The sequence below is a fragment of the Convolutriloba macropyga genome, chromosome 12 (genome assembly GCF_964194025.1).
Source record: "Convolutriloba macropyga chromosome 12, txConMacr16.3, whole genome shotgun sequence".
NCBI lineage: Eukaryota > Metazoa > Xenacoelomorpha > Acoela > Convolutidae > Convolutriloba > Convolutriloba macropyga.
This window is the reverse complement of record NC_134479.1, coordinates 27078944-27088136: the sequence shown is the minus strand read 5'-3', so window position 1 is coordinate 27088136 and position 9193 is coordinate 27078944.

The window sequence follows — 9193 nt, the reverse complement described above, 5'->3', positions numbered from 1 at the left end:
GGTATGAAAAGAATTTCTCTAGACCTAATGTGATGTCCTGGACTTTGGCTGGACCTAAAACAAAAGTCCTAGAATTTGACTGGACTTAAAACATACGTCCTGGAATTTGGCTGGACAATAATTGTGTTCTTGAATTTGGCTGGACAATAAAGGTGTTCTGGAATTTGGCTGGACAATAAAGGTGTTCTGGAATTTGGCTGGACAATAAAACATGTCCTGGAATTACGCTAGCGGCAGTTATAATGACTTGTTTTCAATTTCCTTCAAGTTAAGGACATGTAGCGCAATTGGTTAAGCATTAGGTAAGATTGGTGAAGGTCACGAGAGCGAACCCAGATGTTATCGGAACTTTTTAGTTTGCCTCATTTTTGCATATGAAAGAATTAGCCTCGAATTTAACTAGGGTCCTCGACCGTGTAATTTAATTCAATATTTACCCCCTCCCCTGGAGTTAATAGGTCTCTTCACAAATTCCAGGTCTCGAGTAGAGTAACAGTGACTGTTAAGAAGCTTGAAGCGTAGTTTCATATCTGTATAATCTATATCGCATTACAGCAGTAATTGTTATTGCATAATTCACTGTTGTAATGACCGTTTACTCATTTTCCTTAATAATTTCCGAAGTAAAACGATAATCGCAATTGCGCTCTACGGTTGACATTTTTGCTCTAAGTTGTGAAGTGCTGAAAAAAATTGTTTCCCTGGTAAGCCATCTGAAGAGCTAGTCCATTTCTCAAGAAATTTGCAAAATAAATCTCCCCAGGTCGAGGTGTCACCGCCATTCAACGCCAAAAAACTTTAACTCTTGGTAGCGATGAAATTACATAATTTCACCGCTGAATTTAAGAGTGACATTACATAAATTCACCGTTATGAGAAAAAAGTCCACATTATGTGAGGCAAGCGGTGAAAGCGGTGAAGTTATATACATTCACCGCCAAATTCAGTGTGAAATTAAAAATGTTGCGGTGAAAAGCGGCGAATGCGGTGAAGTTTTGTAATTTCACCGCTAGAGTAAGCCTTGAACTTTAAAAAATTCACCACAATTCACCGCTAAAGTATGTAACTTCACCGCTATATTAAGTGTAAGGACGGTAATTTGAAGTAAGCGGTGAAATTTGGTGAATTTTTGTAGGTTCGTCGGTTACTCTAGCGGTGAAATTACATAATTTCATCGCATTTCACCGCAAAATTATGTATGAGTATTGCGGTGGAAAAAAAAACAATTTTTCACCGCTTATTTTACATATTTTTCCAATTTTTCTTCGACCCGGTTCAGGATCTTTTCCGCCCGTAAGTTATGCAACCCCCTTACCCTCCCAACCCGTTATGGAGCACATACAAGTATTATGTAAATCCTTTTGTGAATAATTGTCACGTGCTCACGTGCGATTAGTGTTTATATGCACCAAAAAATCTGGCGAGAGGTGTGAACGGAAAAGAGTACAAATGGTCCAATTCTCACGATGTGAAACATAAATTGAATCCTCCTATTATGTTAAAGAGAATAATTCATTGACATAGTAACAATGATGTCAATATTCAACCTCACGTGAAAAAATAAGCAATTTTTTTACCCCTACTTTATTTCGTTCAGCCAATTCTGGCCGAAAGATGTTATCTGCGGAGAAGCAGAAGCGTGTTATTATTCAATCCTTTTAAAGACACTTAATCAAAAAGTTGTCGACACTTAATTTTTTTTTCTAAAAATTTCAAATAAAAAATTTAAAAATGAAAAAAAATTGTTGAAATAATTTTCTTAAAATTTTTCCTCGAAGTTTTGACAAAAATTTTACTTAATAGATATTTTTAGATGATGTGAGAGCGAGTGCTGATTGCCGCTATTAATGACCCCCTGTTCGTTTTTCTCTAAGAAAAGAAATTGAATTTCATTGGGGCGCTATCTTTCTTTAAGAATTAGTTCCACCATTTCAGATATCAACAGCATGTCATAATGGAATTGTCATTACAGGCTAACTGGCGTAGTAAAAGAAGCAAACAACTGCCAGTTTTTATTAGTCAAACATTTTTTCGAACTGCTTTTATACACAATTTCTATTGGTTAATACTTTCAATTTTTGAATTCCTCATAGAGCAGCTAATAGTTTATGTCATTTAATTAATTTTTGTTTTCAGAAAAATTTTGCATTTGTTGTTTATTCGCACTCTTTAAAATATTCATTACAGATGGTTTCACATGCTCGTTATTGATGCAGAGATGGTGCTACCAACTATTATTGTCAATGGGCATCAAATGAAATTTTTGAAATTACTTATTTTGAGAGCACCAAAGTGTTACCAGTTTTATGCTAGTTGTGGTTGTCATATCACGTAGTGTCATCGATAACAGGTTTCATTGGCCCTCTGGTCTTCAAAAAACCAGAGTCCGTAGTTCAATTTTCACCACGAGCGAAGCCCTATTTTGCCTTTTTCTCACTCCCTTCATTCTTTATTTACATCTTCTTGTGACGTCTTCCTTCTTAAATTAATAAACTTATTTAACAACTTTTTCTCTCTTGTGAATGAAAATGTTATTCGAGATCTTACCACGCATGGAAAAACGACAAAGAATAAGAATTAAAACAAGCAGAGATAGCAGAATCCCTTCACGGCGCTTGATTTGGCTCTCAGCAACAAGAGCAATCAATTGGTTTTTAAATGAAAACTCTGTAAAAACTGGAGCAATAACTGTTCATTCCAAAATCAAACTTTCTCTTTTATTTATTGTTTCCTTTTAATTTGATTGAACTTGATTGTACAAGCATTAGTAATAAGCCCTCTGGTCTGAAATAATTATATCACTTGAATGCTTTCAACTTATAAAGAACGCTTTAAGTACTTCGGCACTGCTTGTTTCCACAAACAAATGAGGTTTTTCAGCTTGGCCGTTTTTTGTAATTTTCTTCTTTTTGCTATCATCTACCATAACAAATGAATGGCATTGATGGCCCTCTCAAAGTTGAAACAAAACGATTTGAACTAATTCATCTTGCTTTGGAATTAGTTAAATTTGCTCAATGGAGTGGACAATAATCATTACTTAATGCTCCAATGTTCTTTTCACGAATTACCATAAACTAAACATAAAATTTCTCTATGTTTAAATCCATAAGTTGTCTACTTAGTGGCATATTTGAAGTCGAACACTGCAATAAATCCTACAATTGTGTCTCCCCAAATCCCTCTCAGAATCTGATAAATTTTCACTTTAGCTAATATATCGATATGTTTTCGCTCATTTATTAAAATTGAATATAATATGGCTTAGAAATGATCCCTTTGCAATCCGGGAGCAAACCCGCGGTGTTAGTTCCCTCCAAAAAAGTCAATTTTACCCAGTCAATACATTACTGTCAATACATTACTGGGAGGTAAAACCCAGTATGAAGTCCTGGATCCAAGACAGGTATGGGCCCGACGGACATGGTTCACGGACGGGGGTTCGGCACTACCGAGTTATTTGTGTGAACAAAATTTCGGTTGCTGCTCTCCGTCTGGCTCATACTTGAATTTTGTCTGATCGGACTGGCGTGTAGCTGAATTGGGTCTGCTCGATTTAGCCTATGCCTGATTTGGGTCTGTTTGGTCTGGCCAGTACCTAATTTGGGTCTCTATGGTCTTGCCTATACTTATGTCTGAATTGGGTCTGTTCAGGCTGGCGCATGCCCAATGGTTGGTTTGTTTGTTATGTCGCAAGCCCAATCTTTGGTCTGTTTGGTTTGGCCCATACTCATCGTCAATTTTTTGGTGGAAGTTACTCCAAAAATCCTTATTGATTAGCACCCCTGTAAATGCATAAATTTTAAGACTGGTTTGATTTCAACAAAACCTTGGTAAAAAAAATTTCACTGTCTTTTGAAACCTTTTAATTGAGTATGCGTTTTTATGCAACTAAAAACTTATGAAAATATAATTTTTTCATTGGCAAGCCATTCCCTAAAATTATTAATATCCTCGGCAAAATATTTTCATCGGGTCATTCAATAAGGTCTGGTTAGTCTGGCCCAGGGTCGCTCTTGGGTCTGTTCGGTCTGGCCCAGGGTGACCAAAGTTTGTTCGATAGGCACATTTCTGAAGTCAAAGACCAAATGTCTTAAATATAAATACCGCTTGAAAATAAATAACTTATAGCGTGGAAACGAGTGAAAAAATCAAGTCAACGTTCTCGCGAAACCCGAAATTGGTCAGGTAATGAAAAACTGCCGCCGAATTCAGGCTACAATTCTACTTTTGGATGACTCCACTTCTGTACTAGACGGATTCAACGCAAACAAAAAAATCACTACGTTACCAGAAAAACAGTTGATTTTTGTAAACTGAAAAAAAAACATGAATCGCGCGCAGAGAATTTATTAAGTCTGCATTGCCTATCTGTTGAACAGAAATTTGATTTCAATTGCCAAATTTTGTTCAAAAAATGTTTCTTGTGTATTTACTGTCGTTATGTATTTGAAAATAACAGTTCAAAAATTTTCTACTGTTATAAAGTTTTCAAGCTCAAACAAGGAACGACCGACTGTCTGATCTACTTTATATATTGGATCACAGAATCTGACATTTTTTTGGTAATCACCTTGTTTCCCAGTTTTTATAGAGGAGCTATGTTTTTTGAGAAGCAAAATGAGAATAAGATTGATAAGAACGAACAAAATCAGATAAATTCGAATTAGTCTTGGCACATACGGAATTCTGTTCAGAACAGTGTATAATTATATTAAAAAATTACTCTGTGTTCATCACTAGATTTCAATGCTTTCTGGGAGAATTTGTTAACAGTCTCACGCCCCACTGATTGCAACCCAACTCTCTGGAGTGATAACATTTATCAGGCCGTAAAAAATATCGGATCTTTTCCGTCTGTTCACCCCCCCCCCCCCCCCCGCTTAGTGGGTGCATATTATTTGAACCCCCCCGACGCACGTGCCAAATTTTTACATGATTTACTATGTAATGGCACGTGTTCTGTAACTGAGGGCACCAGCAATCTATTAGTCAAAAGTGACCGCCCTCTGATGGGCCCATTAGAGGCCTCTGATGAGATGTTTTAGCCGATAGAAAGTTTTAAAAATTTCACTGCCTAAACATGAAATTTCTGAATGTGATAAGTTTTGAATTTGTCGTGGTCTCGAGCACGAGTAACAAGAATTTTTTTATTTTAATAATTGAATTAAAAATGGTCTAAATGAACAAAATTTCACAGGTGTTTATAGTCCGTATCAGTATGAAAATGTACAGATCCGTCTAGATATAGATAAACTGATATGGGTTAATTTACACCTTAGTTGTGAAGAAGTTTTTCACCTTGCCTTATACGGCAAGTACTAGTGCAGTTATTTGCATTTAACACATTGTTCTCCCTACCTGAGAACTTGTCATTTCTATCTACTGGGAGGGTCGGGAGTTGGTTTCTGATCATATCTGGTGGTGGGACGGTCGAATCTATCACACAAATTTATGGTTTATGTACACTGATAAACTTGTGGTATGAACAAATTTGAATCGACGATTCTGTTCAAATTGGAAGCCATTATTCAATTTCACTTCACCAAACATCAGGTGAGAAAGTTTCTTTTATATATCAAAGTTTTAACTTAATTTGCTAAGTTCGCCACTTCTCGGTATATCACATCCTCCCTCCTTTTTTAAGCAAGTTTGTAGGAATAGCTTCTCCAAATTTTCCTGGTTGTTTTTTATTTCTGCTTGAAGTTCTCGTGGCCATTGAAGGTTGTTCCCCTTCAACTACTGAGGTTTCTTCAGTAGAGTTGGGTGATGCCACGTCTATGTTGTTCCTACTGCTCTCAGACTGTGAGTCAGTAGATTCAGTCTTGATGTCGTTAGGTTCCAGCCGTGCAATTTGGTTATCACTAACAAGCACTGTCTTGTTTGTATTCTCCGGCTGAATGAATGAAGTGTACTTTGTTTTACGGATAATGAAAGTAGCTGGAACCATTGGTGAACTGTTCTTCCGTTTGATGAGGACTCGTTCACACAGATCAAAATCAGTGACTGCTGGAAGTCTTACTTTGCGTCCCAGTAGCTGTTCTACAGGAGTTTTGCCCCAACTCTTGGAAGTGTTCCAATGTGTCATCAAAGCCCGCTGTAGGAAAGCGCCAAAATGACACATTCAGATTTGGACTACAGGCTTGAATAGCCCGTTTCATTGTTTGGACCGCTCGTTCAGCAATCTCATTTCCTCTTGGATGGTAGATGGGAGATTCCATCTTTTTAATACCTATTGATTCACACCATTGCTTTTGGTCACTGCTCACAAACTCAGGACCATTGTCTGATACTAATGTTCTTGGTATCCCTAATCTTGTAAAGATTTGACTCAAATGCACCTTCACTGTTTGTCAGGTTCTATTTTCCGCAGGCAAGGCTTCTATCCAACTTGATCCCGCGTCTACTATCACTCAGATATTACCTTGATCCTTAACGTAGCGCCAGTGCATGCGGAGTCTTTCCCAAACTTCAGCTTCCGGCCAAGTAAATACTGTTTTCCCCAGGCTAGGCCTGTTTTCTTGGCATTCCTTACATTTACTAACATATCCAAAAACATCTTGACTAATTCCGGGCCACCAAGTCATCATTCGAACTGCTTTTTCAGTTGGATTTTTGCCTGGGTGAGTCTCATGGGCTTTGGCCATCAACATGGGTCTTAGTTTCGGTGGAATGAAAGGCACAACTCCTCGAAAGATGATTCCATTGTGAATTGTCAAGGCGTCTTTCTGTTGTTCAAATCTTTTCTCTGCTTCTGAGCACTGTTTCCAGATAACGCTTGTTTTCCGTTTGATGACATTTTGAAAGAGTCGATTCGATTCTAGCTCAGTTCTGATGTCTGACTAGGTCACCAGTTCGGATTGGACGAACTAGATATTGTCAAGAGCGAAGCAGACTTGATCAATGTCATCGTCGTCGTCAAAGTTTAGTCTGCTCAAAGCATCAGCATGGGGGATTTGCACTCCGAGTGTATATTTCAGTTCGAAGTCAAATCCCATCAGCGCTATTGTCCATCTCGTAATTCTTGCTGATGTTGTTTTCGGAATTTCTTCGTCTGGGGCGAAGGGATATTTGAGAGGTTTGTGGTCAGTCTGTAGAGTGAACCTTCTTCCGAGTAGGAATTGTTTCAATCTTGTGACCACAAAGACGATTGCAAGTGCCTTTCGCTCAATGTTGGAGTAATTTTGTTCGGTTTGTGACAACTTCCTCGAGACGTAGATCACAGGATATCCTTCTTGTGAAAGTACCCCGCCTAAAGTTTTCTCTGAGGAGTCTGTTGTCACGGTTGCTACCTTCGTCAAGCTGTAAGGCTGTACAAGAGGTTTATCAAATAACGCGTTTTTGACGTTTTCAAAGGCATTTTGCTCTTCCTTTCCCCATGTGAATTCTCCTTTCGAATTTCGTTCTGAGGTAGCATTTTTGTTGCAAAGTCCGATATCACTCAACCATAAAAATTTGCTAAGCCGACAAAGGACTCGGATGGTTTCATATTTGACTGCGGTTTTGTACTTTTGACTTTCTCAAGGTGTTTCGGATTTGGTGCTATTCCTTCTTTGAAAACACAGTAACCAAGAAAACTTACGCATGAAAATGGTTTTGAGTTGGATTTCTTCTCATTGATGGTGAATTTTTTTCAAGTAGCCGACTCTTGGCTGCAAGCACTCGTTTCTCGTATTGATCCTTTGTTATTCCATATACCGGGACGTTGTCTTGGAAGATGACCACACCCTTGATTCTTTTGAGAGTTGACTCAATGCAATTCTGGAAGATTGATGAAGAGTTCTTCAGGCCCTGAGGAAGCCTGCACATCTTGAACAATCCTTGCGATGTGTTGATTGTACTTATTTCTTTTGCATCCTCGTCCAGCTCATTTTGATAATATGCGTCTGATAATTCAATTTTTTCAAAGTAAGAGGCCCCAGTGAAAATGGTCTCCGTGTTTGGGATTGGATAGTCATCGTCCATAACTTCGCCATTGATGTGAACTTTCAGGTCCACGCAGAGTCTCAGAGCTCCATTTTTTTCCGCTGCCACACTACTGGTGATGCATTTATGACCCCACCAGGTTGTACTGGCTCCAGGATGCCCTGTCGTACCATTGTCTCAAGCTTCTCTTTGACCATGTCTGGGAGAGGTAGAGGTATCTTTCTGGCTTTGTAGAGCATTGGCTGTGATCCGGGTCTGAGTTTCACATGCGCTTTGTGTCCTTTGACTGCATGAAGTATTTCATCATTCACTGCATTAATGCCTTCTTGGGGTAGTATGTTTCTCCCAAGTAGCCCAAACTTTTTGTCGGATTGCACAACTGCTAGTTGTTGTTTCCTATACTTGCTTCCTTTCCAATCAATACCACATGTTAGTGATCCCAGAAGCGTCAGTTGATGACCGTCATAGGCCTCAAGACGTCTGACTTTCCCATTTAACTGAGGTTTACCTAGCCCATTCCAGATTAATGATGATATCACGGTGCTATCAGCACCGGTATCAACATGCATTTTTATTTTATGGTCTTTTACTGTAATATACTCCCGTGTCACTGACATGTTAAACACGTTTTCCCGTGTATAGTACATTCCCATCTCCCTTTCGGATGGTGTTTGACCAGACAGTTTACCCTATTCCTCAAAGGAATTGTTGTTCTGGTCAGACTTACCAGACTTAGGCTGGGTTTTACTTCTGCGCATTTTTAAAAATTGCCCCACTTTTTCCCAGGTGTTACATTTCTTGTTCAAGGCCGGACACGGCTTGCTACTGTGTGGCTTACCTCCACATCTATTACACAAGTTACGATAGCCTTTATTACCAGTGAACTTTTCACTAGGTTTTCTGAAGGTCTTTTTGAAGTTGTATCCCATTTCTTCTTTTATTACAAATGGTCTATTACCTGTTGAGTAACTCGCAAAAGCCTTTGCTTGACTTCTGAACTCTGAGTTTTCTGTCATTTCAGACAGAGACATCGTTGGCTTAGATTTAATGCCACCCAATAGTCTTAATTTGGCCTCAGGGTCTCTCAAATCTGAGATAAAAATAATTTTTACCAATTTTCCCAGGATTGGTTACTGTTTTAAGTTTTCCGAAGTCACAATAACGTGCTTCTTCACTGACGCGGGCTAGAAAATTGTCGTCAGATTCTCCAACGCCTTGGAAAACGGACAGAAATTTAGCCATTTCTGCCGTTTCTACTCTCTCTTTA